The sequence below is a fragment of the Electrona antarctica genome, assembly GCF_951216825.1.
Source record: "Electrona antarctica genome assembly, chromosome: 8".
Classification (NCBI taxonomy): Eukaryota; Metazoa; Chordata; class Actinopteri; order Myctophiformes; family Myctophidae; genus Electrona; species Electrona antarctica.
The window spans coordinates 30,921,187-30,948,034 of record NC_136789.1 but is presented as its reverse complement, the minus strand read 5'-3'; the positions used below and the strand labels follow the sequence as shown (position 1 = coordinate 30,948,034).

General features: G+C 46.5%; 2 protein-coding genes across 3 annotated transcripts in view; one reads left to right on the top strand and one right to left on the bottom strand.

The window, feature by feature from the left end:
* Positions 1 to 171, bottom strand: part of LOC306927905 (adhesion G-protein coupled receptor G2-like) — a 39,771-nt gene extending 39,600 nt beyond the window's left edge. The window contains exon 1 of the mRNA XM_079507791.1: positions 141 to 171. The gene's annotated coding sequence lies outside the window, so the exon portion shown is untranslated. The remainder of the gene's footprint in view (positions 1 to 140) is intronic.
* tbl2 (transducin beta like 2) overlaps positions 1 to 26,848 on the top strand; it is a 545,946-nt gene that overhangs the window by 275,309 nt on the left and 243,789 nt on the right. The window lies entirely within an intron of this gene.

The window sequence follows — 26,848 nt, the reverse complement described above, 5'->3', positions numbered from 1 at the left end:
GACTGTCGGGTGACAGACATACAGTCTGACGTACAATAGGCTACACGTGTGCACAGTTAATAAACACTTGTCCTACAAATGTGTTGTTGTAGATTGTGAGAAAGGGATGTCAGAAAGCCAAGCGTTGTCAGTTTACTCACAGCACAGCGTCACTCCTGTCACCTGTGGGTTGACCTGTCTGTCACTGTCTGTCTGAACACATCAACATACCTGCCATTTGCAAGTGATGCATCATGCTGGAGCCTCTCTAAACGTCTGTTTCCTTCATTTTATTTCCTTCTGGGGATGCGCTTTTGTTTCAAAACAAAATAATGTTGACAGTACACACGTGACTCTGCTACTACCAGACGGTGGAGACGGGAGAGAGAGGGAGGGCCAACTACAGCTGTGTCAGAGCAGAGCACCGTGGTGTAGTGGAGCCACGCAACTTACGCAAGTAGCGTAGCAGGAGGAAAAAAAGAAAAAGGGGGTTTTCTGCCGCTGAAAAGGTGGAGGGGACGATCCCCCCACCTCATAAAACTGAGGGTGATTATCCCCCCCCCTGAACAATCAATGCAGAAATTGAATGATCCTTACCTTGAATGTCCACGTGAGGACGCCTGTAAAATAATTTAAATGTTAAAAAATAGCAGCATCCTAAAGCATGGAATGATGGAAGTCAAGACGATACACTTGCTTCAACCCAATAGAGCAGCGGTTCCCCACTCTGTCTTTTTCCACCGATCGTTGTGATTTCGGTATTCCGCCATTCATTGTTTTTAATAATAATAACGTCTCTATTCAAGTAAAGATTCTTGGTAGAGTGACAGTGTGTGCACTCACTTACCCCTTGAATTGTAGATCTGTTCGACAGGAGATTCAATCTGAAAACCAGAAGGGAAAATACATCTCTCACATGAAACAAGCCATAGTGCTTTCTTGGGTGTTTCATCCTATTAGCAGACCTTGAATTGCACTGTGCTTTCCTGTGCTTGTCTTTGCAAATGTTATTAAATTCAACTTAGTGTATCACTTGTGGATAGATAGATGGATGGATGGATGGATGGATGGATGGATGGATAGATAGATAGATAGATAGATAGATAGATGCGCAGTTTACGCACCGGGTCGTCTTCCGGAGTAGCTGGAAGTTGAGAACCACCATCTCATCGCGGGGTAGACTGGTTTTAAGCTGTTGAGAGGGAGAGATGACAACGGATCAGATATGCTGTGTCGGTTGGCAGTGCATGCCAAACCAGTGAAAATAAATACCTAGGGCTATATCTTGCGCCACCCCTTATCCCTTATCCCTAAACTAATTTGCCATTTTTTACTATTTAAAAAAACCTTTTAAAATAGTTCAACTAGCCGATCTACAAGCTCACAATGACTCGATGTAGATCGGCTAGTTGAACTGTTTTAAAATATTTTTTAAAATAGTAAAAAATGGCAAATTAGTTTAGGGATAATGGATAAGGGTGGCACAAGATGGAGCCCCCTCACAGGCTCGCAAACTGTATATCGACTATTTTTACTTAAAACGTTTGTGGAAATTACTTCCACAAAAAAAATGGACCCTTAGGGAATCTGTAACACTGAAAGTTTAACAATTAACAATAAGGACTTTACAGTGGAGATTGACGTCCCACAGGTAAAAATGGGGGTCTTTAAAGTGGTCTCTAAACTGCCTCCCCCTGGCCAGCCGGGGCGCCTGATGGAGGGGAAAGGAACTGGTCTCTAAACTGCCTCCCCCTGGCCAGCCGGGGCGCCTGATGGAGGGGAAAGGAACTGGTCTCTAAACTGCCTCCCCCTGGCCAGCCGGGGCGCCTGATGGAGGGGAAAGGAACTGGTTGGACTAACGTGTTCCTTCCACGCGCTACGTCCAACCAGGGAAACTCCCCCCTGTCAGGTGTAAAGGAGCAACTTGGACACTCATGCATGAAGGAAGCATGAGTTCAAGTCCGTTGCTCTCCCTAGGTTGGCGGAGGGTGTGTAGAGCCCAAGATCACATTAGATAATTGACACAGGGGTGAAAAATGGGTTACAAAATCGGGAGATTACAAATCATATATAAAAAATGGGGGTCCGTGGACCAATCATATATATTTTTGTGGTGATGTAACATTATAATTATTGACAACTAATGTCAGGTGTGGACATTCCTTGTCAGACGTACCCAGACCTTGAGGGACTCTGCAGGGTTGGAATCACCCGTTATTGACACGTTGAGCTTGACCTCAAAATACAGCCCTTCGGAGCAGACAAACAAAAGAAGGACTTTAGGGGTATACAGCAGATAATCAAACTAATCTACTATTAACTATTTTGTGGAACATTTTAACGCACGCACGCACACACACACACACACACACACACACACACACACACACACACACACACACACACACACACACACACACACACACAGTCATAACTTCAGTTTGCAGCAGGCTACCAAGTCGAAATTTGTTTTGTTTTTTGGACTTGGACAACCAGGTATGAGCTGGAATTGCTGAAGCCCCACCCCCTCTCTTCCTATTGGCTGGGCTTTAAACAGCCATTACTCTGGTTCACCAGTTTGATAACTCCTTCGAGCCGGATTTGAACCAGCGACCTAAGGATGTTAGTCTATAACCGCTAGCATATGTTCTTTAAGAGTTAAATATTTCCCCAAAGGAACTCCTTCGAGCCGGATTTGAACCAGCGACCTAAGGATGTCAGTCATTGCAGCCACTACAGTCCTAAGGATGTCAGCCTACAGCCTCTACAGTCCTCCGCTCTACCAACTGAGCTATCGAAGGGAGCCATCAGTGCTACTTTGCGTCCAAAAATCTCCCGTCTACAAACTGCTGCTAGCTGCTGTACTGTGACTTTCATTCCATGTGGTTTTCATCTAGTACAGTGAAGTTGCATAGTAATAGCGTCAGTTCTATAAGAGTTAAAACATTTCCCCAGTGGAACTCCTTCGAGCCGGAGTTGAACAAGCGACCTAAGGATATCAGTCATTGCAACCACTACAGTCCTCCGCTCTACCAACTGAGCTATCGAAGGGAGCTATCAGTTCTACTTTGCGTCCAAAAATCTCCCGTCTACAAAACTGCTGCTAGCTGCTGTACTGTGACTTTCATTCCATGTGGTTCTTATCTAGTACAGTGTATACATATAAAAAAATATATATATTTTTTTCCTTTTTTATTAACTCGAAAATATATCTCGGCGAGAATTCGATATGCATATTGCATAATAAAAACACTATGTTCATGTTGTGTTTACAATAATTTGAAAGTCCTGCTGGCTGCTGCTCCTACATGACAGCAGCAGACAGACAAACACAGTGGACTGCACAATCACGCACATACACAGTCAATGATGATGATTGATGACGAGTCTAGGTGAGGAGGGGTTATAAATGAGGAAATGATTTGAACTTTGAAGAAGCTAGCAAGCATGGCGACACTCTTGGGCATGGCGGCAGCAACAAGTGGGAAGAAATCTCTAGTATGGAAGTATTACATATTGACGGAGGATAAAACAAAGGCTGTGTGTCAGATATGTGACAAGAACATGGCATACTGCGGCGGAACGACAAGTATAGCCTATATGTGGCTGGCCTATACTGGTATCGCCTTGTGTGCAATGTCTTTTCTGTTTTTATCTCACCCTGTACAGCACTTTGGTCAATTTCAATTGTTTTAAATGTGCTCTATAAATAGTTTTATTTGATTGTGCAAAGGCTGCCTTGTGCTGTTGGCCTCAAATACGGTAAATGGAGCAAATGATTTAGGCTAATAATAATATCATTAATTATTTTAGGTACACAAGCTGGATTTGGAGGATGGGTCCACCTCAACAACAACGCAGACACGGCTGGAATTCGACAGGCCATTAACTGAGAATAGAAAGAAGAAGTTGACGGAGAGCATTATTGATTTCATTGCTTTAGACTCGAGGCCCATAAACGTAGTCTAGGGTGAAGGCTTCAGGAGGATGTTTAAAGTGGCTGCTCCGGGTTACACCGTGCCCAAAAGATCCACCGTTTCTAATCACCTAAGCATGAAGCACAAGGCCGTGCGCGAGATAGTCTCGTCACGTATTGATGATGCCACCGCTGTAGCATTCACAACAGACGCTTGGACGTCAATTGCAATGGAGGCATACATGGCTGTCACCTGTCATTTTATTTCCGACGAGTGGAAACTACAGGGGTACGTCTTGGAAACAAAAGAACTGAGTGTCAAGCACTCTGGAGCTAATATAGCACAACGCCTTAGCGAAGTGGCCGACTCGTATTGCATTCCAAACTACAAGAGAGTCGCTGTTGTACATGACAATGCCAGGAACATGAAGGTGTGTGATGAAGTACTGAAACAGGACCCAGAGAATTGGGGCAATGTCCAGGGGGTCTACTGTTCGGGACACACATTGCAACTGTGTATTAACTCTTCCCTAAAGGCAAATGCCACACTGCAGCGCACTTTTGCAGCGGCCAGGAATCTTGTTGCGCATTTCAGAAAAAGTGCCAAAGCTACAGCTGCATTGAAAGTTAAACAAGACGAGTCGCAGGAGGACGTCCCAGACCACAAACTAATCCCAGACGTTGCGACTCGTTGGAATTCTACTTTGATGATGCTGGATCGCTTGGTGGAACAACGGTGGCCAATATCAGCTGTGTTAAGCGACCTCTCCGTCTCCAAAAGGGATGATCGTAACCTGGACCTCAAAGAAGAACAGTGGACCCTGGCAGAAGATGCCGCGGGAGTTCTCCACCCGCTACTGACAGCTACAGAACTGCTTTCCCAAGAGAACAACGTGTCATTATCAGCGACCGTGCCCATGTTAACCAACCTGAAGAAGCGCTACCTGTCCCCAAATGAGAATGACAGCGCTGCTATTAGAGAGCTGAAAAAGTCCCTCATCACAGAAATAAACACCCGATGGGAGCTGAACGAGCTGGAGCCTACCAGTATCTACCTCCTTTCTGCGGCCCTGGACCCGCGGTATAAACGTCTTAAATTCCTCGATGCCGAGATGAAGGAAAACGTACACACCCAGGTTAGACCAATATATTAAATTATTTAAATATGAAAGATACTATGTGTCGCATGTGTGTCTTTTTCCCATTTAAATGAATAATTAAAGGCTAATTGATTTACAGGTTATTCTCCTTGCTGATCACTTACACCAGCGTGACACAACCGAGGAAGATGATGCAAGCGAGGAGGAGGAGGAGGAGACGCTGGCCGCCACAGCAGGGCCACCAGCTAAGAAAAAGAAACAGCGCGAAATCGAAATATTGCTTGAGTCAGGGGATGAAGAAGAGCAGAGGGAGGAAGGCGACGGGGAGGCCAAACAAGAGATGGACCATTACCTTCAGGAAAAGTCCAAAGCGAAGTCCGGGCCGCTAGCGTGGTGGAAGGAAAACTGTAACCGCTTCCCAATACTCGCAAAAGCAGCAAAACGGTGTCTTTGTATCCCCGCCACTTCCACACCATCAGAACGCATATTTTCCACCGCGGGATATATCGTTAATAAGAGAAGGAGCAGTCTTCTACCCGAGAATGTAAATACTCTAGTCTGCTTGGCACACAATATGAAGATTGTGTAGGGCTGTATGCAATACGCAATTAGGCAGGCTGCGTGAGGGCCGACTCGAGCGAGTGTAAATGTTTTATTTGTTTTATTCATATAGTCAAGGCTCAAGAGTGATGTGACAAGCTATTTCGTTTCCTCTCTTTAAAATGTTACTTGTTATTTTAAAAGTCGTTGTTTTTATCAATGTTTCAAGCTGAAGCAGCTATTTGTTTGATTTGTTGATTGTTTATTCACTTTGTGCATGGTTTTATTGGTTTGTTTGGTTTGGTATTGGTTTTTATTTTACATTTTGCAACGAAAAAAGAGTGTCACATATGCCTTAGGCCTATTCATTTAACGCTGTTCACTACTGTTTAATGGAGGCTATATCTGCATTCATTGCTGCTTGTATTTCTTATAAGAAACGAGTTGTGCAATAAATCCCACTGTTGGAAATATTTTGTCTTATTAAATACCCTTTTACATTTATATAGGCTTTTATAAGATTTAGATATTAATAATTGTGCTCAAAATAACGGTAGTGGGTCGCACAGACCAAGACTTCAGTTCAAATTGTTTATTTCATATTTGAACAGGGACAAACGTTTCGGCTATCCAGCCTTCATCAGTGTGAAAGACGTACTCGACGACACACTGATGAAGCTGAAACGTTTGTCCCTGTTCAAATATGAAATAAACAATTTGAACTGAAGTATTGGTGTGTCACCGTGTGTGACCCACTATACCGTTATTTTGATATGTTTTGAACAGGTAGCGAGCGCGGTGGTCACATGAAGAGTAATTAATATATTAATAATATTGTGCTTAAATCCTTCCCGAGGACGCGTTGTGAACTTAACCCTTATTTCACTGATAGTCTATGCAATGTCGCCCCCATAGGCTCTTTTTATGAATTGCAGCCTGTTTTTTTTTTTTTTTAATTAAACGAATGTTTCGGATGTTCGCTCGAAAATTCCTGTCGAAGTTCGAGTCCTAAAAACAGGGCTAGGGTACAGCCTTAATACATAGTAATAGCGTCAGTTCTATAAGAGTTAAAACATTTCCCCAATGGAACTCCTTCGAGCCGGAGTTGAACCAGCGACCTAAGGATGTCAGTAGTCATTGCAGCCACTACAGTCCTCGAAGGGAGCATATGTATGCTTAAGCCCTTCCCCCGCTGTCTTTCTATTGGCTGGGTGTTAAACAGTCTTAACTTCAGTTTGCAGCAGGCTGCCAAGTCGAAATTTGTTTTGTTTTTTGGACTTGGACAACCAGGTACGAGCTAGAATTGCAGAAGGCCCACCCCCTCTCTTCCTATTGGCTGGGCTTTAAACGGCCTTAACTCTGGTTCACCAGTTTGATAACTACTTCGAGCCGGATTTGAACCAGCGACCTAAGGATGTCAGTCTATAACCACTACAGTCCTCCGCTCTACCAACTGAGCTATCGAAGGGAGCCATCAGTGTCACTTTGCTGCTAGCTGCTGTACTGTGACTTTCATTCCATGTGGTTTTCATCTAGCACAGTGAAGTTGCATAGTAATAGCGTATGTTCTTTAAGAGTTAAATATTTCCCCAAAGGAACTCCTTCGAGCCGGATTTGAACCAGCGACCTAAGGATGTAAGTCATTGCAGCCACTACAGTCCTAAGGATGTCAGCCTACAGCCTCTACAGTCCTCCGCTCTACCAACTGAGCTATTGAAGGGAGCCATCAGTGCTACTTTGCGTCCAAAAATCGTCTACAAACTGCTGCTAGCTGCTGTACTGGGACTTTCATTCCATGTGGTTCTTATCTAGTACAGTGTATACATAGTAATAGCGTCAGTTCTATAAGAGTTAAAACATTTCCCCAGTGGAACTCCTTCGAGCCGGAGTTGAACCAGCGACCTAAGGATATCAGTCATTGCAACCACTACAGTCCTCCGCTCTACCAACTGAGCTATCGAAGGGAGCCATGAGTTCTACTTTGCGTCCAAAAATCTCCCTTCTACAAACTGCTGCTAGCTGCTGTACTGTGACTTTCATTCCATGTGGTTCTTATCTAGTACAGTGTATACATAGTAATAGCGTCAGTTCTATAAGAGTTAAAACATTTCCCCAATGGAACTCGTTCGAGCCGGAGTTGAACCAGCGACCTAAGGATGTCAGTCATTGTAGCCACTACAGTCCTCCGCTCTACCAACTGAGCTATCGAAGGGAGTCATCAGTGCTACTTTGCGTCCAAAAGTCTCCCGTCTACAAACTGCTGCTAGCTGCTGTGTTGTGACTTTCATACCATGTGGTTCTTATCTAGTACAGTGTATACATAGTAATAGCATCAGTTCTATAAGAGTTAAAACATTTCCCCAATGGAACTCCTTCGAGCCGGAGTTGAACCAGCGACCTAAGGATGTCAGTCATTGCAGCCACTACAGTCCTCCGCTCTACCAACTGAGCTATCGAAGGGAGCATATGTATGCTTAAGCCCTTCCCCCGCTGTCTTTCTATTGGCTGGGTGTTAAACAGTCATAACTTCAGTTTGCAGCAGGCTATCAAGTCGAAATTTGTTTTGTTTTTTGGACTTGGACAACCAGGTACGAGCTGGAATTGCTGAAGCCCCACCCCCCTCTCTTCCTATTGGCTGGGCTTTAAAAAGCCATAACTCTGGTTCACCAGTTTGATAACTCCTTCGAGCCGGATTTGAACCAGCGACCTAAGGATGTCAGTATATAACCGCTACAGTCCTCCGCTCTACCAACTGAGCTATCGAAGGGAGCCATCAGTGTTACTTTGCTGCTAGCTGCTGTATTGTGACTTTCATTCCATGTGGTTCTTACCTAGTACAGTGTATACATAGTAATAGTGTCAGTACTATAAGAGTTAAAACATTTCCCCAATGGAACTCCTTCGAGCCGGAGTTGAACCAGCGACCTAAGGATTTCAGTCATTGCAGCCACTACAGTCCTCCGCTCTACCAACTGAGCTATCGAAGGGAGCATATGTATGCTTAATCCCTTCCCCCGCTGTCTTTCTATTGGCTGGGTGTTAAACAGTCATAACTTCAGTTTGCAGCAGGCTACCAAGTCGAAATTTGTTTTGTTTTTTGGACTTGGACAACCAGGTACGAGCTGGAATTGCTGAAGCCCCACCCCCCTCTCTTCCTATTGGCTGGGCTTTAAACAGCCATAACTCTGGTTCACCAGTTTGATAACTCCTTCGAGCCGGATTTGAACCAGCGACCTAAGGATGTCAGTATATAACCGCTACAGTCCTCCGCTCTACCAACTGAGCTATCGAAGGGAGCCATCAGTGTTACTTTGCTGCTAGCTGCTGTACTGTGACTTTCATTCCATGTGGTTCTTATCTAGTACAGTTTATACATAGTAATAGTGTCAGTACTATAAGAGTTAAAACATTTCCCCAATGGAACTCCTTCGAGCCGGAGTTGAACCAGCGACCTAAGGATGTCAGTCATTGCAGCCACTACAGTCCTCCGCTCTACCAACTGAGCTATCGAAGGGAGCCATCAGTTCTACTTTGCGTCCAAAAATCTCCCGTCTACAAACTGCTGCTAGCTGCTGTACTGTTACTTTCATTCCATGTGGTTCTTATCTAGTACAGTGTATACATAGTAATAGCATCAGTTCTATAAGAGTTAAAACATTTCCCCAATGGAACTCCTTCGAGCCGGAGTTGAACCATCAACCTAAGGATGTCAGTCATTGCAGCCACTACAGTCCTCCGCTCTACCAACTGAGCTATCGAAGGGAGCATATCTATGCTTAAGCCCTTCCCCCGCTGTCTTTCTATTGGCTGGGTGTTAAACAGTCATAACTTCAGTTTGGACTTGGACAAACAGGTACGAGCTGGAATTGCTGAAGCCCCACCCCACTCTCTTCCTATTGGCTGGGCTTTAAACAGCCATAACTCTGGTTCACCAGTTTGATAACTCCTTCGAGCCGGATTTGAACCAGCGACCTAAGGATGTCAGTATATAACCGCTACAGTCCTCCGCTCTACCAACTGAGCTATCGAAGGGAGCCATCAGTGTTACTTTGCTGCTAGCTGCTGTACTGTGACTTTCATTCCATGTGGTTCTTATCTAGTACAGTGTATACATAGTAATAGTGTCAGTACTATAAGAGTAAAAACATTTCCCCAATGGAACTCCTTCGAGCCGGAGTTGAACCAGCGACCTAAGGATGTCAGTCATTGCAGCCACTACAGTCCTCCGCTCTACCAACTGAGCTATCGAAGGGAGCATATGTATGCTTAAGCCCTTCCCCTGCTGTCTTTCTATTGGCTGGGTGTTAAACAGTCATAACTTCAGTTTGCAGCAGGCTACCAAGTCGAAATTTGTTTTGTTTTTTGGACTTGGACAACCAGGTACGAGCTGGAATTGCTGAAGCCCCACCCCCCTCTCTTCCTATTGGCTGGGCTTTAAACAGCCATAACTCTGGTTCACCAGTTTGATAACTCCTTCGAGCCGGATTTGAACCAGCGAACTAAGGATGTCAGTATATAACCGCTACAGTCCTCCGCTCTACCAACTGAGCTATCGAAGGGAGCCATCAGTGTTACTTTGCTGCTAGCTGCTGTACTGTGACTTTCATTCCATGTGGTTCTTATCTAGTACAGTGTATACATAGTAATAGTGTCAGTACTATAAGAGTAAAAACATTTCCCCAATGGAACTCCTTCGAGCCGGAGTTGAACCAGCGACCTAAGGATGTCAGTCATTGCAGCCACTACAGTCCTCCGCTCTACCAACTGAGCTATCGAAGGGAGCATATGTATGCTTAAGCCCTTCCCCTGCTGTCTTTCTATTGGCTGGGTGTTAAACAGTCATAACTTCAGTTTGCAGCAGGCTACCAAGTCGAAATTTGTTTTGTTTTTTGGACTTGGACAACCAGGTACGAGCTGGAATTGCTGAAGCCCCACCCCCCTCTCTTCCTATTGGCTGGGCTTTAAACAGCCATAACTCTGGTTCACCAGTTTGATAACTCCTTCGAGCCGGATTTGAACCAGCGAACTAAGGATGTCAGTATATAACCGCTACAGTCCTCCGCTCTACCAACTGAGCTATCGAAGGGAGCCATCAGTGTTACTTTGCTGCTAGCTGCTGTACTGTGACTTTCATTCCATGTGGTTCTTATCTAGTACAGTGTATACATAGTAATAGTGTCAGTACTATAAGAGTTAAAACATTTCCCCAATGGAACTCCTTCGAGCCGGAGTTGAACCAGCGACCTAAGGATGTCAGTCATTGCAGCCACTACAGTCCTCCGCTCTACCAACTGAGCTATCGAAGGGAGACATCAGTGCTACTTTGCGTCCAAAAATCTCCCGTCTACAAACTGCTACTAGCTGCTGTACTGTGACTTTCATTCCATGTGGTTCTTATCTAGTACAGTGTATACATAGTAATAGCATCAGTTCTAAAAGAGTTAAAACATTTCCCCAATGGAACTCCTTCGAGCCGGAGTTGAACCAGCGACCTAAGGATGTCAGTCATTGCAGCCACTACAGTCCTCCGCTCTACCAACTGAGCTATCGAAGGGAGCATATGTATGCTTAAGCCCTTCCCCCGCTGTCTTTCTATTGGCTGGGTGTTAAACAGTCATAACTTCAGTTTGCAGCAGGCTACCAAGTCGAAATTTGTTTTGTTTTTTGGACTTGGACAACCAGGTACGAGCTGGAATTGCTGAAGCCCCACCCCCCTCTCTTCCTATTGGCTGGGCTTTAAACAGCCATAACTCTGGTTCACCAGTTTGATAACTCCTTCGAGCCGGATTTGAACCAGCGACCTAAGGATGTCAGTCATTGCAGCCACTACAGTCCTAAGGATGTCAGCCTACAGCCTCTACAGTCCTCCGCTCTACCAACTGAGCTATCGAAGGGAGACATCAGTGCTACTTTGCGTCCAAAAATCTCCCGTCTACAAACTGCTGCTAGCTGCTGTACTGTGACTTTCATTCCATGTGGTTCTTATCTAGTACAGTGTATACATAGTAATAGCATCAGTTCTATAAGAGTTAAAACATTTCCCCAATGGAACTCCTTCGAGCCGGAGTTGAACCAGCGACCTAAGGATGTCAGTCATTGCAGCCAATACAGTCCTCCGCTCTACCAACTGAGCTATCGAAGGGAGCATATGTATGCTTAAGCCCTTCCCCCACTGTCTTTCTATTGGCTGGGTGTTAAACAGTCATAACTTCAGTTTGGACTTGGACAACCAGGTACGAGCTGAAATTGCTGAAGCCCCACCCCCCTCTCTTCCTATTGGCTGGGCTTTAAACAGCCATAACTCTGGTTCACCAGTTTGATAACTCCTACGAGCCGGATTTGAACCAGCGACCTAAGGATGTCAGTATATAACCGCTACAGTCCTCCGCTCTACCAACTGAGCTATCGAAGGGAGCCATCAGTGTTACTTTGCTGCTAGCTGCTGTACTGTGACTTTCATTCCATGTGAACAGGCCCAAGGTGAAAAAGGTGACAGTGTGCGGGGCACGGCGCTGTGCCGCGGGCGAAGTGTTTATCGGTACTAAACCCACTTTGGGGCCCCCATGTGGCCCCCACCTTCACTTAATGCGGTCCGCAGGTTAATATCAACTGTAGGCTGGGGGTCACATGTGGCCCCCAGCCTACAGTTGAGGGATGTTTATACCGTCCCTCTACACTGGGGGCGCTGTTTATACCATCCCTCTACACTGGGGGCGCTGTTTATACCATCCCTCTACACTGGGGGTGCTGTTTATACCATCCCTCCCCACTGGGGACGCTGTTTATACCAGTCAGTCTGTCATACCATCCCTCCCCACTGGGGACGCTGTTTATACCAGTCTCTCTGTCATACCATCCCTCCCCACTGGGAGCACTGTTTATACCAGTCAGTCTGTCATACCATCCCTCCCCACTGGGGGCGCTGTTTATACCAGTCTCTCTGTCATACCATCCCTCCCCACTGGGGGCGCTGTTTATACCAGTCAGTCTGTCATACCATCCCTCCCCACTGGGGGCGCTGTTTATACCATCCCTCTACACTGGGGGTGCTGTTTATACCATCCCTCCCCACTGGGGACGCTGTTTATACCAGTCTCTCTGTCATAGCATCCCTCCCCACTGGGGGCACTGTTTATACCAGTGAGTCTGTCATACCATCCCTCCCCACTGGGGGCACTGTTTATACCAGTCTGTCATACCATCCCTCCCCACTGGGGGCGCTGTTTATACCAGTCTGTCATACCATCCCTCTACACCGGGGGTGCTGTTTATACCAGTCAATCTGTCATACCATCCCTCCCCACTGGGGGCGCTGTTTATACCATTCAGTCTGTCATACCATCCCTCCCCACTGGGGGCACTGTTTATACCAGTCAGTCTGTCATACCATCCCTCCCCACTGGGGGCGCTGTTTATACCATCCCTCTACACTGGGGGTGCTGTTTATACCATCCCTCCCCACTGGGGACGCTGTTTATACCAGTCTCTCTGTCATAGCATCCCTCCCCACTGGGGGCACTGTTTATACCAGTCAGTCTGTCATACCATCCCTCCCCACTGGGAGCACTGTTTATACCAGTCTGTCATACCATCCCTCCCCACTGGGGGCGCTGTTTATACCAGTCTGTCATACCATCCCTCTACACCGGGGGTGCTGTTTATACCAGTCAGTCTGTCATACCATCCCTCCCCACTGGGGGCGCTGTTTATACCATTCAGTCTGTCATACCATCCCTCCCCAATGGGGGCGCTGTTTATACCATTCAGTCTGTCATACCATCCCTCCACACTGGGCCCCCACATGTGGCCCCCACCTTCACCTTATGCGGCCCGCAGGTTAATATCAACTGGCGGCCTGAGGGCCACATGTGGCCCCCACCTTCACCTAATGCGGCCCACAGGTTAATATCAACTGGCGGCCTGAGGGCCACATGTGGCCCCCACCTTCACCTAATGCGGCCCGCAGGTTAATATCAACTGGCGGCCTGATCTTAAAAAAAATAAAATGCCCGGTATGACCTGTGGCCAGTCCAGCCCTGCTCTCAGTATGTAGAAAGATGTTCAAATGAATTACTTCCTGTACTGTACTAGCCCTCCTCCCCGGCCTGTGTGTGTCTGTGTGTTAGGCTGTGCAACAGTGACACTTGGTGGTGAACAAACACTATAACGCTATGTTCATGCTCGGACACAGCCAGGGACACAGGGACACAGCCAGGGACACAGCTAGGGACACAGCCAGGGACAGACCCAGGGACAGACCCAGTGACACAGGGACACAGCCAGGGATAGACCCAATGACACAGGGACACAGCCAGGGACACAGCCAGGGTCAGACCCAGGGACACAGCCAGGGACACAGGGACACAGCCAGGGTCAGACCCAGGGACACAGCCAGGGACACAGGGACACAGCCAGGGTCAGACCCAGGGACACAGCCAGGGACACAGGGACACAGCCAGGGTCAGACCCAGGGACACAGCCAGGGACACAGGGACACAGCCAGGGTCAGACCCAGGGACACAGGGACACAGCCAGGGTCAGACCCAGGGACACAGCCAGGGTCAGACCCAGGGACACAGCCAGGGACAGACCCAATGACACAGGGACACAGCCAGGGACACAGGGACAGACCCAGTGACACAGGGACAGACCCAATGACACAGGGACACAGCCAGGGACACAGGGACAGACCCAGTGACACAGCCAGGGACACAGGGACAGACCCAGTGACACAGGGACACAGCCAGGGACACAGGGACACAGCCAGGGACAGACCCAGGGACACAGCCACACACATACTGTAGCTGTCTATAGAGTGGTTGCACCACTCAAAAATGACGATTATTTACTAAATCAGTACAAATCTATAGTCAGTATTGAGCAAGATGTTAACATTAATTTCCTGATAGTCATAGAAGAACAATCAGCTATAGTGTAGATTTGTCCTAAATGCCATTGACAATGAATGGAGAATAATTGTCATATATCGGCTATTTTTGTCCTACACATTCATTGTCACAAAAATGACAATGAATGGATGATGTATGATGATACTGTAAGAGTGCCGCTCACTTCACACAGGTGTGATTTTTAAAAACAGGTCCAACACTCCCATCTTAAAATCCCTTATAGTTACACTCTTCACATCATGTCAAATAGAAATTATATTCACTGGTAAAATAATAAATTATAATAAAAATAGTTTTGGAACAGGGTCAGTTTACTTCATTATTTTAGCCTTGGTCAATTTAAGACATGTAGATAAGAGTAACATCCTCTCCTTATTCAACAGTTGAGCTGCATGTTTTCTTTTTTAATATATCTATTTAGTATATATAAGCCCGGGGGGGGGGTGTAGGACTACAAGTTGTATGTATCAAACGTTTTATTTATTTACTCACACGCACGCACGCACGCATGCACACACACGTGCACGTGCTTCATTCATTAACGCATGCATGTATGCACACACGCGAGCACACACACACAGCGAGAGAAACTGACGCCGGCGTGTCCACACCACAGACAGTATAACGCAAGGTGCTAACGTTGCTAATTCTAACTAGTAGCAGCTGCACTTGCAGCTAAACTATGGGATTGACTGGCGAGTCCCGCCGAGTCCCGCGTCCACACAAACAGGTTTTGTTTTCGCGGAGCGGCCAGCAGTGGCGCACATCATGATCATGATGCCGCGCAGATACAAGCAGAATATCGTTCAGAATCATTACAGTTCGTGTCTCGTGAGTCCGTCAGAGAATGCTCCGGGCAGCGGGCTCGGGCTCCACCCCCACCCACAGACCCCCTCACCCCCCCCAAACATTTTTTTAACGGATTTGCATGAATAACACAGTTGCCTTATTTGGAATAAAAACGGCGATTTTAGCCGAAAAGCTACACGTTTGCATGTCTGAATAGCATCAGTTCTATAAGAGTTAAAACATTTCCCCAATGGAACTCCTTCGAGCCGGAGTTGAACCAGCGACCTAAGGATGTCAGTCATTGCAGCCACTACAGTCCTCCGCTCTACCAACTGAGCTATCGAAGGGAGCATATGTATGCTTAAGCCCTTCCCCCCCTGTCTTTCTATTGGCTGGGTGTTAAACAGTCATAACTTCAGTTTGCAGCAGGCTACCAAGTCGAAATTTGTTTTGTTTTTTGGACTTGGACAACCAGGTACGAGCTGGAATTGCTGAAGCCCCACCCCACTCTCTTCCTATTGGCTGGGCTTTAAACAGCCATAACTCTGGTTCACCAGTTTGATAACTCCTTCGAGCCGGATTTGAACCAGCGACCTAAGGATGTCAGTATATAACCGCTACAGTCCTCCGCTCTACCAACTGAGCTATCGAAGGGAGCCATCAGTGCTACTTTGCTGCTAGCTGCTGTACTGTGACTTTCATTCCATGTGGTTCTTATCTAGTACAGTGTATACATAGTAATAGTGTCAGTACTATAAGAGTTAAAACATTTCCCCAATGGAACTCCTTTGAGCCGGAGTTGAACCAGCGACCTAAGGATGTCAGTCATTGCAGCCACTACAGTCCTCCGCTCTACCAACTGAGCTATCGAAGGGAGCATATGTATGCTTAAGCCCTTCCCCCGCTGTCTTTCTATTGGCTGGGTGTTAAACAGTCATAACTTCAGTTTGCAGCAGGCTACCAAGTCGAAATTTGTTTTGTTTTTTGGACTTGGACAACCAGGTACGAGCTGGAATTGCTGAAGCCCCACCCACCTCTCTTCCTATTGGCTGGGCTTTAAACAGCCATAACTCTGGTTCACCAGTTTGATAAATCCTTCGAGCCGGATTTGAACCAGCAACCTAAGGATGTCAGTATATAACCGCTACAGTGCTCCGCTCTACCAACTGAGCTATCGAAGGGAGCCATCAGTGTTGCTTTGCGGCTAGCTGCTGTACTGTGACTTTCATTCCATGTGGTTCTTATCTAGTACAGTGTATACATAGTAATAGTGTCAGTACTATAAGAGTTAAAAGATTTCCCCAATGGAACTCCTTCGAGCCGGAGTTGAACCAGCGACCTAAGGATGTCAGTCATTGCAGCCACTACAGTCCTCCGCTCTACCAACTGAGCTATCGAAGGGAGCCATCAGTTCTACTTTGCGTCCAAAAATCTCCCGTCTACAAACTGCTGCTAGCTGCTGTACTGTTACTTTCATTCCATGTGGTTCTTATCTAGTACAGTGTATACATAGTAATAGCATCAGTTCTATAAGAGTTAAAACATTTCCCCAATGGAACTCCTTCGAGCCGGAGTTGAACCAGCGACCTAAGGATGTCAGTCATTGCAGCCACTACAGTCCTCCGCTCTACCAACTGAGCTATCGAAGGGAGCATATGTATGCTTAAGCCCTTCCCCCGCTGTCTTTCTATTGGCTGGGTGTTAAACAGTCATAATTTCAGTTTGCAGCAGGCTACCAAGTCGAAATTTGTTTTGTTTTTTGGACTTGGACAACCAGGTACGAGCTGGAATTGCTGAAGCCCCACCCCACTCTCTTCCTATTGGCTGGGCTTTAAACAGCCATAACTCTGGTTCACCAGTTTGATAACTCCTTCGAGCCGGATTTGAACCAGCGACCTAAGGATGTCAGTCATTGCAGCCACTACAGTCCTAAGGATGTCAGCCTACAGCCTCTACAGTCCTCCGCTCTACCAACTGAGCTATCGAAGGGAGACATCAGTGCTACTTTGCGTCCAAAAATCTCCCGTCTACAAACTGCTACTAGCTGCTGTACTGTGACTTTCATTCCATGTGGTTCTTATCTAGTACAGTGTATACATAGTAATAGCATCAGTTCTATAAGAGTTAAAACATTTCCCCAATGGAACTCCTTCGAGCCGGAGTTGAACCAGCGACCTAAGGATGTCAGTCATTGCAGCCACTACAGTCCTCCGCTCTACCAACTGAGCTATCGAAGGGAGCATATGTATGCTTAAGCCCTTCCCCCGCTGTCTTTCTATTGGCTGGGTGTTAAACAGTCATAACTTCAGTTTGCAGCAGGCTACCAAGTCGAAATTTGTTTTGTTTTTTGGACTTGGACAACCAGGTACGAGCTGGAATTGCTGAAGCCCCACCCCACTCTCTTCCTATTGGCTGGGCTTTAAACAGCCATAACTCTGGTTCACCAGTTTGATAACTCCTTCGAGCCGGATTTGAACCAGCGACCTAAGGATGTCAGTCATTGCAGCCACTACAGTCCTAAGGATGTCAGCCTACAGCCTCTACAGTCCTCCGCTCTACCAACTGAGCTATCGAAGGGAGACATCAGTGCTACTTTGCGTCCAAAAATCTCCCGTCTACAAACTGCTACTAGCTGCTGTACTGTGACTTTCATTCCATGTGGTTCTTATCTAGTACAGTGTATACATAGTAATAGCATCAGTTCTATAAGAGTTAAAACATTTCCCCAATGGAACTCCTTCGAGCCGGAGTTGAACCAGCGACCTAAGGATGTCAGTCATTGCAGCCACTACAGTCCTCCGCTCTACCAACTGAGCTATCGAAGGGAGCATATGTATGCTTAAGCCCTTCCCCCGCTGTCTTTCTATTGGCTGGGTGTTAAACAGTCATAACTTCAGTTTGCAGCAGGCTACCAAGTCGAAATTTGTTTTGTTTTTTGGACTTGGACAACCAGGTACGAGCTGGAATTGCTGAAGCCCCACCCCACTCTCTTCCTATTGGCTGGGCTTTAAACAGCCATAACTCTGGTTCACCAGTTTGATAACTCCTTCGAGCCGGATTTGAACCAGCGACCTAAGGATGTCAGTCATTGCAGCCACTACAGTCCTAAGGATGTCAGCCTACAGCCTCTACAGTCCTCCGCTCTACCAACTGAGCTATCGAAGGGAGACATCAGTGATACTTTGCGTCCAAAAATCTCCCGTCTACAAACTGCTGCTAGCTGCTGTACTGTGACTTTCATTCCATGTGGTTCTTATCTAGTACAGTGTATACATAGTAATAGCATCAGTTCTATAAGAGTTAAAACATTTCCCCAATGGAACTCCTTCGAGCCGGAGTTGAACCAGCGACCTAAGGATGTCAGTCATTGCAGCCACTACAGTCCTCCGCTCTACCAACTGAGCTATCGAAGGGAGCATATGTATGCTTAAGCCCTTCCCCCGCTGTCTTTCTATTGGCTGGGTGTTAAACAGTCAAAACTTCAGTTTGGACTTGGACAACCAGGTACGAGCTGAAATTGCTGAAGCCCCACCCCCCTCTCTTCCTATTGGCTGGGCTTTAAACAGCCATAACTCTGGTTCACCAGTTTGATAACTCCTTCGAGCCTGATTTGAACCAGCGACCTAAGGATGTCAGTATATAACCGCTACAGTCCTCCGCTCTACCAACTGAGCTATCGAAGGGAGCCATCAGTGTTACTTTGCTGCTAGCTGCTGTACTGTGACTTTCATTCCATGTGGTTCTTATCTAGTACAGTGTATACATAGTAATAGTGTCAGTACTATAAGAGTTAAAAGATTTCCCCAATGGAACTCCTTCGAGCCGGAGTTGAACCAGCGACCTAAGGATGTCAGTCATTGCAGCCACTACAGTCCTCCGCTCTACCAACTGAGCTATCGAAGGGAGCCATCAGTTCTACTTTGCGTCCAAAAATCTCCCGTCTACAAACTGCTGCTAGCTGCTGTACTGTTACTTTCATTCCATGTGGTTCTTATCTAGTACAGTGTATACATAGTAATAGCATCAGTTCTATAAGAGTTAAAACATTTCCCCAATGGAACTCCTTCGAGCCGGAGTTGAACCAGCGACCTAAGGATGTCAGTCATTGCAGCCACTACAGTCCTCCGCTCTACCAACTGAGCTATCGAAGGGAGCATATGTATGCTTAAGCCCTTCCCCCGCTGTCTTTCTATTGGCTGGGTGTTAAACAGTCATAACTTCAGTTTGCAGCAGGCTACCAAGTCGAAATTTGTTTTGTTTTTTGGACTTGGACAACCAGGTACGAGCTGGAATTGCTGAAGCCCCACCCACCTCTCTTCCTATTGGCTGGGCTTTAAACAGCCATAACTCTGGTTCACCAGTTTGATAACTCCTTCGAGCCGGATTTGAACCAGCAACCTAAGGATGTCAGTATATAACCGCTACAGTGCTCCGCTCTACCAACTGAGCTATCGAAGGGAGCCATCAGTGTTACTTTGCTGCTAGCTGCTGTACTGTGACTTTCATTCCATGTGGTTCTTATCTAGTACAGTGTATACATAGTAATAGTGTCAGTACTATAAGAGTTAAAAGATTTCCCCAATGGAACTCCTTCGAGCCGGAGTTGAACCAGCGACCTAAGGATGTCAGTCATTGCAGCCACTACAGTCCTCCGCTCTACCAACTGAGCTATCGAAGGGAGCCATCAGTTCTACTTTGCGTCCAAAAATCTCCCGTCTACAAACTGCTGCTAGCTGCTGTACTGTTACTTTCATTCCATGTGGTTCTTATCTAGTACAGTGTATACATAGTAATAGCATCAGTTCTATAAGAGTTAAAACATTTCCCCAATGGTACTCCTTCGAGCCGGAGTTGAACCAGCGACCTAAGGATGTCAGTCATTGCAGCCACTACAGTCCTCCGCTCTACCAACTGAGCTATCGAAGGGAGCATATGTATGCTTAAGCCCTTCCCCCGCTGTCTTTCTATTGGCTGGGTGTTAAACAGTCATAACTTCAGTTTGCAGCAGGCTACCAAGTCGAAATTTGTTTTGTTTTTTGGACTTGGACAACCAGGTACGAGCTGGAATTGCTGAAGCCCCACCCCACTCTCTTCCTATTGGCTGGGCTTTAAACAGCCATAACTCTGGTTCACCAGTTTGATAACTCCTTCGAGCCGGATTTGAACCAGCGACCTAAGGATGTCAGTATATAACCGCTACAGTCCTCCGCTCTACCAACTGAGCTATCGAAGGGAGCCATCAGTGCTACTTTGCTGCTAGCTGCTGTACTGTGACTTTCATTCCATGTGGTTCTTATGTAGTACAGTGTATACATAGTAATAGTGTCAGTACTATAAGAGTTAAAACATTTCCCCAATGGAACTCCTTTGAGCCGGAGTTGAACCAGCGACCTAAGGATGTCAGTCATTGCAGCCACTACAGTCCTCCGCTCTACCAACTGAGCTATCGAAGGGAGCATATGTATGCTTAAGCCCTTCCCCCGCTGTCTTTCTATTGGCTGGGTGTTAAACAGTCATAACTTCAGTTTGCAGCAGGCTACCAAGTCGAAATTTGTTTTGTTTTTTGGACTTGGACAACCAGGTACGAGCTGGAATTGCTGAAGCCCCACCCACCTCTCTTCCTATTGGCTGGGCTTTAAACAGCCATAACTCTGGTTCACCAGTTTGATAAATCCTTCGAGCCGGATTTGAACCAGCAACCTAAGGATGTCAGTATATAACCGCTACAGTGCTCCGCTCTACCAACTGAGCTATCGAAGGGAGCCATCAGTGTTGCTTTGCGGCTAGCTGCTGTACTGTGACTTTCATTCCATGTGGTTCTTATCTAGTACAGTGTATACATAGTAATAGTGTCAGTACTATAAGAGTTAAAAGATTTCCCCAATGGAACTCCTTCGAGCCGGAGTTGAACCAGCGACCTAAGGATGTCAGTCATTGCAGCCACTACAGTCCTCCGCTCTACCAACTGAGCTATCGAAGGGAGCCATCAGTTCTACTTTGCGTCCAAAAATCTCCCGTCTACAAACTGCTGCTAGCTGCTGTACTGTTACTTTCATTCCATGTGGTTCTTATCTAGTACAGTGTATACATAGTAATAGCATCAGTTCTATAAGAGTTAAAACATTTCCCCAATGGAACTCCTTCGAGCCGGAGTTGAACCAGCGACCTAAGGATGTCAGTCATTGCAGCCACTACAGTCCTCCGCTCTACCAACTGAGCTATCGAAGGGAGCATATGTATGCTTAAGCCCTTCCCCCGCTGTCTTTCTATTGGCTGGGTGTTAAACAGTCATAATTTCAGTTTGCAGCAGGCTACCAAGTCGAAATTTGTTTTGTTTTTTGGACTTGGACAACCAGGTACGAGCTGGAATTGCTGAAGCCCCACCCCACTCTCTTCCTATTGGCTGGGCTTTAAACAGCCATAACTCTGGTTCACCAGTTTGATAACTCCTTCGAGCCGGATTTGAACCAGCGACCTAAGGATGTCAGTCATTGCAGCCACTACAGTCCTAAGGATGTCAGCCTACAGCCTCTACAGTCCTCCGCTCTACCAACTGAGCTATCGAAGGGAGACATCAGTGCTACTTTGCGTCCAAAAATCTCCCGTCTACAAACTGCTACTAGCTGCTGTACTGTGACTTTCATTCCATGTGGTTCTTATCTAGTACAGTGTATACATAGTAATAGCATCAGTTCTATAAGAGTTAAAACATTTCCCCAATGGAACTCCTTCGAGCCGGAGTTGAACCAGCGACCTAAGGATGTCAGTCATTGCAGCCACTACAGTCCTCCGCTCTACCAACTGAGCTATCGAAGGGAGCATATGTATGCTTAAGCCCTTCCCCCGCTGTCTTTCTATTGGCTGGGTGTTAAACAGTCATAACTTCAGTTTGCAGCAGGCTACCAAGTCGAAATTTGTTTTGTTTTTTGGACTTGGACAACCAGGTACGAGCTGGAATTGCTGAAGCCCCACCCCACTCTCTTCCTATTGGCTGGGCTTTAAACAGCCATAACTCTGGTTCACCAGTTTGATAACTCCTTCGAGCCGGATTTGAACCAGCGACCTAAGGATGTCAGTCATTGCAGCCACTACAGTCCTAAGGATGTCAGCCTACAGCCTCTACAGTCCTCCGCTCTACCAACTGAGCTATCGAAGGGAGACATCAGTGCTACTTTGCGTCCAAAAATCTCCCGTCTACAAACTGCTACTAGCTGCTGTACTGTGACTTTCATTCCATGTGGTTCTTATCTAGTACAGTGTATACATAGTAATAGCATCAGTTCTATAAGAGTTAAAACATTTCCCCAATGGAACTCCTTCGAGCCGGAGTTGAACCAGCGACCTAAGGATGTCAGTCATTGCAGCCACTACAGTCCTCCGCTCTACCAACTGAGCTATCGAAGGGAGCATATGTATGCTTAAGCCCTTCCCCCGCTGTCTTTCTATTGGCTGGGTGTTAAACAGTCATAACTTCAGTTTGCAGCAGGCTACCAAGTCGAAATTTGTTTTGTTTTTTGGACTTGGACAACCAGGTACGAGCTGGAATTGCTGAAGCCCCACCCCACTCTCTTCCTATTGGCTGGGCTTTAAACAGCCATAACTCTGGTTCACCAGTTTGATAACTCCTTCGAGCCGGATTTGAACCAGCGACCTAAGGATGTCAGTCATTGCAGCCACTACAGTCCTAAGGATGTCAGCCTACAGCCTCTACAGTCCTCCGCTCTACCAACTGAGCTATCGAAGGGAGACATCAGTGATACTTTGCGTCCAAAAATCTCCCGTCTACAAACTGCTGCTAGCTGCTGTACTGTGACTTTCATTCCATGTGGTTCTTATCTAGTACAGTGTATACATAGTAATAGCATCAGTTCTATAAGAGTTAAAACATTTCCCCAATGGAACTCCTTCGAGCCGGAGTTGAACCAGCGACCTAAGGATGTCAGTCATTGCAGCCACTACAGTCCTCCGCTCTACCAACTGAGCTATCGAAGGGAGCATATGTATGCTTAAGCCCTTCCCCCGCTGTCTTTCTATTGGCTGGGTGTTAAACAGTCAAAACTTCAGTTTGGACTTGGACAACCAGGTACGAGCTGAAATTGCTGAAGCCCCACCCCCCTCTCTTCCTATTGGCTGGGCTTTAAACAGCCATAACTCTGGTTCACCAGTTTGATAACTCCTTCGAGCCTGATTTGAACCAGCGACCTAAGGATGTCAGTATATAACCGCTACAGTCCTCCGCTCTACCAACTGAGCTATCGAAGGGAGCCATCAGTGTTACTTTGCTGCTAGCTGCTGTACTGTGACTTTCATTCCATGTGGTTCTTATCTAGTACAGTGTATACATAGTAATAGTGTCAGTACTATAAGAGTTAAAAGATTTCCCCAATGGAACTCCTTCGAGCCGGAGTTGAACCAGCGACCTAAGGATGTCAGTCATTGCAGCCACTACAGTCCTCCGCTCTACCAACTGAGCTATCGAAGGGAGCCATCAGTTCTACTTTGCGTCCAAAAATCTCCCGTCTACAAACTGCTGCTAGCTGCTGTACTGTTACTTTCATTCCATGTGGTTCTTATCTAGTACAGTGTATACATAGTAATAGCATCAGTTCTATAAGAGTTAAAACATTTCCCCAATGGAACTCCTTCGAGCCGGAGTTGAACCAGCGACCTAAGGATGTCAGTCATTGCAGCCACTACAGTCCTCCGCTCTACCAACTGAGCTATCGAAGGGAGCATATGTATGCTTAAGCCCTTCCCCCGCTGTCTTTCTATTGGCTGGGTGTTAAACAGTCATAACTTCAGTTTGCAGCAGGCTACCAAGTCGAAATTTGTTTTGTTTTTTGGACTTGGACAACCAGGTACGAGCTGGAATTGCTGAAGCCCCACCCACCTCTCTTCCTATTGGCTGGGCTTTAAACAGCCATAACTCTGGTTCACCAGTTTGATAACTCCTTCGAGCCGGATTTGAACCAGCAACCTAAGGATGTCAGTATATAACCGCTACAGTGCTCCGCTCTACCAACTGAGCTATCGAAGGGAGCCATCAGTGTTACTTTGCTGCTAGCTGCTGTACTGTGACTTTCATTCCATGTGGTTCTTATCTAGTACAGTGTATACATAGTAATAGTGTCAGTACTATAAGAGTTAAAAGATTTCCCCAATGGAACTCCTTCGAGCCGGAGTTGAACCAGCGACCTAAGGATGTCAGTCATTGCAGCCACTACAGTCCTCCGCTCTACCAACTGAGCTATCGAAGGGAGCCATCAGTTCTACTTTGCGTCCAAAAATCTCCCGTCTACAAACTGCTGCTAGCTGCTGTACTGTTACTTTCATTCCATGTGGTTCTTATCTAGTACAGTGTATACATAGTAATAGCATCAGTTCTATAAGAGTTAAAACATTTCCCCAATGGTACTCCTTCGAGCCGGAGTTGAACCAGCGACCTAAGGATGTCAGTCATTGCAGCCACTACAGTCCTCCGCTCTACCAACTGAGCTATCGAAGGGAGCATATGTATGCTTAAGCCCTTCCCCCGCTGTCTTTCTATTGGCTGGGTGTTAAACAGTCATAACTTCAGTTTGCAGCAGGCTACCAAGTCGAAATTTGTTTTGTTTTTTGGACTTGGACAACCAGGTACGAGCTGGAATTGCTGAAGCCCCACCCCACTCTCTTCCTATTGGCTGGGCTTTAAACAGCCATAACTCTGGTTCACCAGTTTGATAACTCCTTCGAGCCGGATTTGAACCAGCGACCTAAGGATGTCAGTCATTGCAGCCACTACAGTCCTAAGGATGTCAGCCTACAGCCTCTACAGTCCTCCGCTCTACCAACTGAGCTATCGAAGGGAGACATCAGTGCTACTTTGCGTCCAAAAATCTCCCGTCTACAAACTGCTACTAGCTGCTGTACTGTGACTTTCATTCCATGTGGTTCTTATCTAGTACAGTGTATACATAGTAATAGCATCAGTTCTATAAGAGTTAAAACATTTCCCCAATGGAACTCCTTCGAGCCGGAGTTGAACCAGCGACCTAAGGATGTCAGTCATTGCAGCCACTACAGTCCTCCGCTCTACCAACTGAGCTATCGAAGGGAGCATATGTATGCTTAAGCCCTTCCCCCGCTGTCTTTCTATTGGCTGGGTGTTAAACAGTCATAACTTCAGTTTGCAGCAGGCTACCAAGTCGAAATTTGTTTTGTTTTTTGGACTTGGACAACCAGGTACGAGCTGGAATTGCTGAAGCCCCACCCCACTCTCTTCCTATTGGCTGGGCTTTAAACAGCCATAACTCTGGTTCACCAGTTTGATAACTCCTTCGAGCCGGATTTGAACCAGCGACCTAAGGATGTCAGTCATTGCAGCCACTACAGTCCTAAGGATGTCAGCCTACAGCCTCTACAGTCCTCCGCTCTACCAACTGAGCTATCGAAGGGAGACATCAGTGCTACTTTGCGTCCAAAAATCTCCCGTCTACAAACTGCTGCTAGCTGCTGTACTGTGACTTTCATTCCATGTGGTTCTTATCTAGTACAGTGTATACATAGTAATAGCATCAGTTCTATAAGAGTTAAAACATTTCCCCAATGGAACTCCTTCGAGCCGGAGTTGAACCAGCGACCTAAGGATGTCAGTCATTGCAGCCACTACAGTCCTCCGCTCTACCAACTGAGCTATCGAAGGGAACATATGTATGCTTAAGCCCTTCCCCCGCTGTCTTTCTATTGGCTGGGTGTTAAACAGTCAAAACTTCAGTTTGGACTTGGACAACCAGGTACGAGCTGAAATTGCTGAAGCCCCACCCCCCTCTCTTCCTATTGGCTGGGCTTTAAACAGCCATAACTCTGGTTCACCAGTTTGATAACTCCTTCGAGCCGGATTTGAACCAGCGACCTAAGGATGTCAGTATATAACCGCTACAGTCCTCCGCTCTACCAACTGAGCTATCGAAGGGAGCCATCAGTGTTACTTTGGTGCTAGCTGCTGTACTGTGACTTTCATTCCATGTGGTTCTTATCTAGTACAGTGTATACATAGTAATAGTGTCAGTACTATAAGAGTTAAAACATTTCCCCAATGGAACTCCTTCGAGCCGGAGTTGAACCAGCGACCTAAGGATGTCAGTCATTGCAGCCACTACAGTCGTCCGCTCTACCAACTGAGCTATCGAAGGGAGCCATCAGTTCTACTTTGCGTCCAAAAATCTCCCGTCTACAAACTGCTGCTAGCTGCTGTACTGTTACTTTCATTCCATGTGGTTCTTATCTAGTACAGTGTATACATAGTAATAGCATCAGTTCTATAAGAGTTAAAACATTTCCCCAATGGAACTCCTTCGAGCCGGAGTTGAACCAGCGACCTAAGGATGTCAGTCATTGCAGCCACTACAGTCCTCCGCTCTACCAACTGAGCTATCGAAGGGAGCATATGTATGCTTAAGCCCTTCCCCCGCTGTCTTTCTATTGGCTGGGTGTTAAACAGTCATAACTTCAGTTTGCAGCAGGCTACCAAGTCGAAATTTGTTTTGTTTTTTGGACTTGGACAACCAGGTACGAGCTGGAATTGCTGAAGCCCCACCACCCTCTCTTCCTATTGGCTGGGCTTTAAACAGCCATAA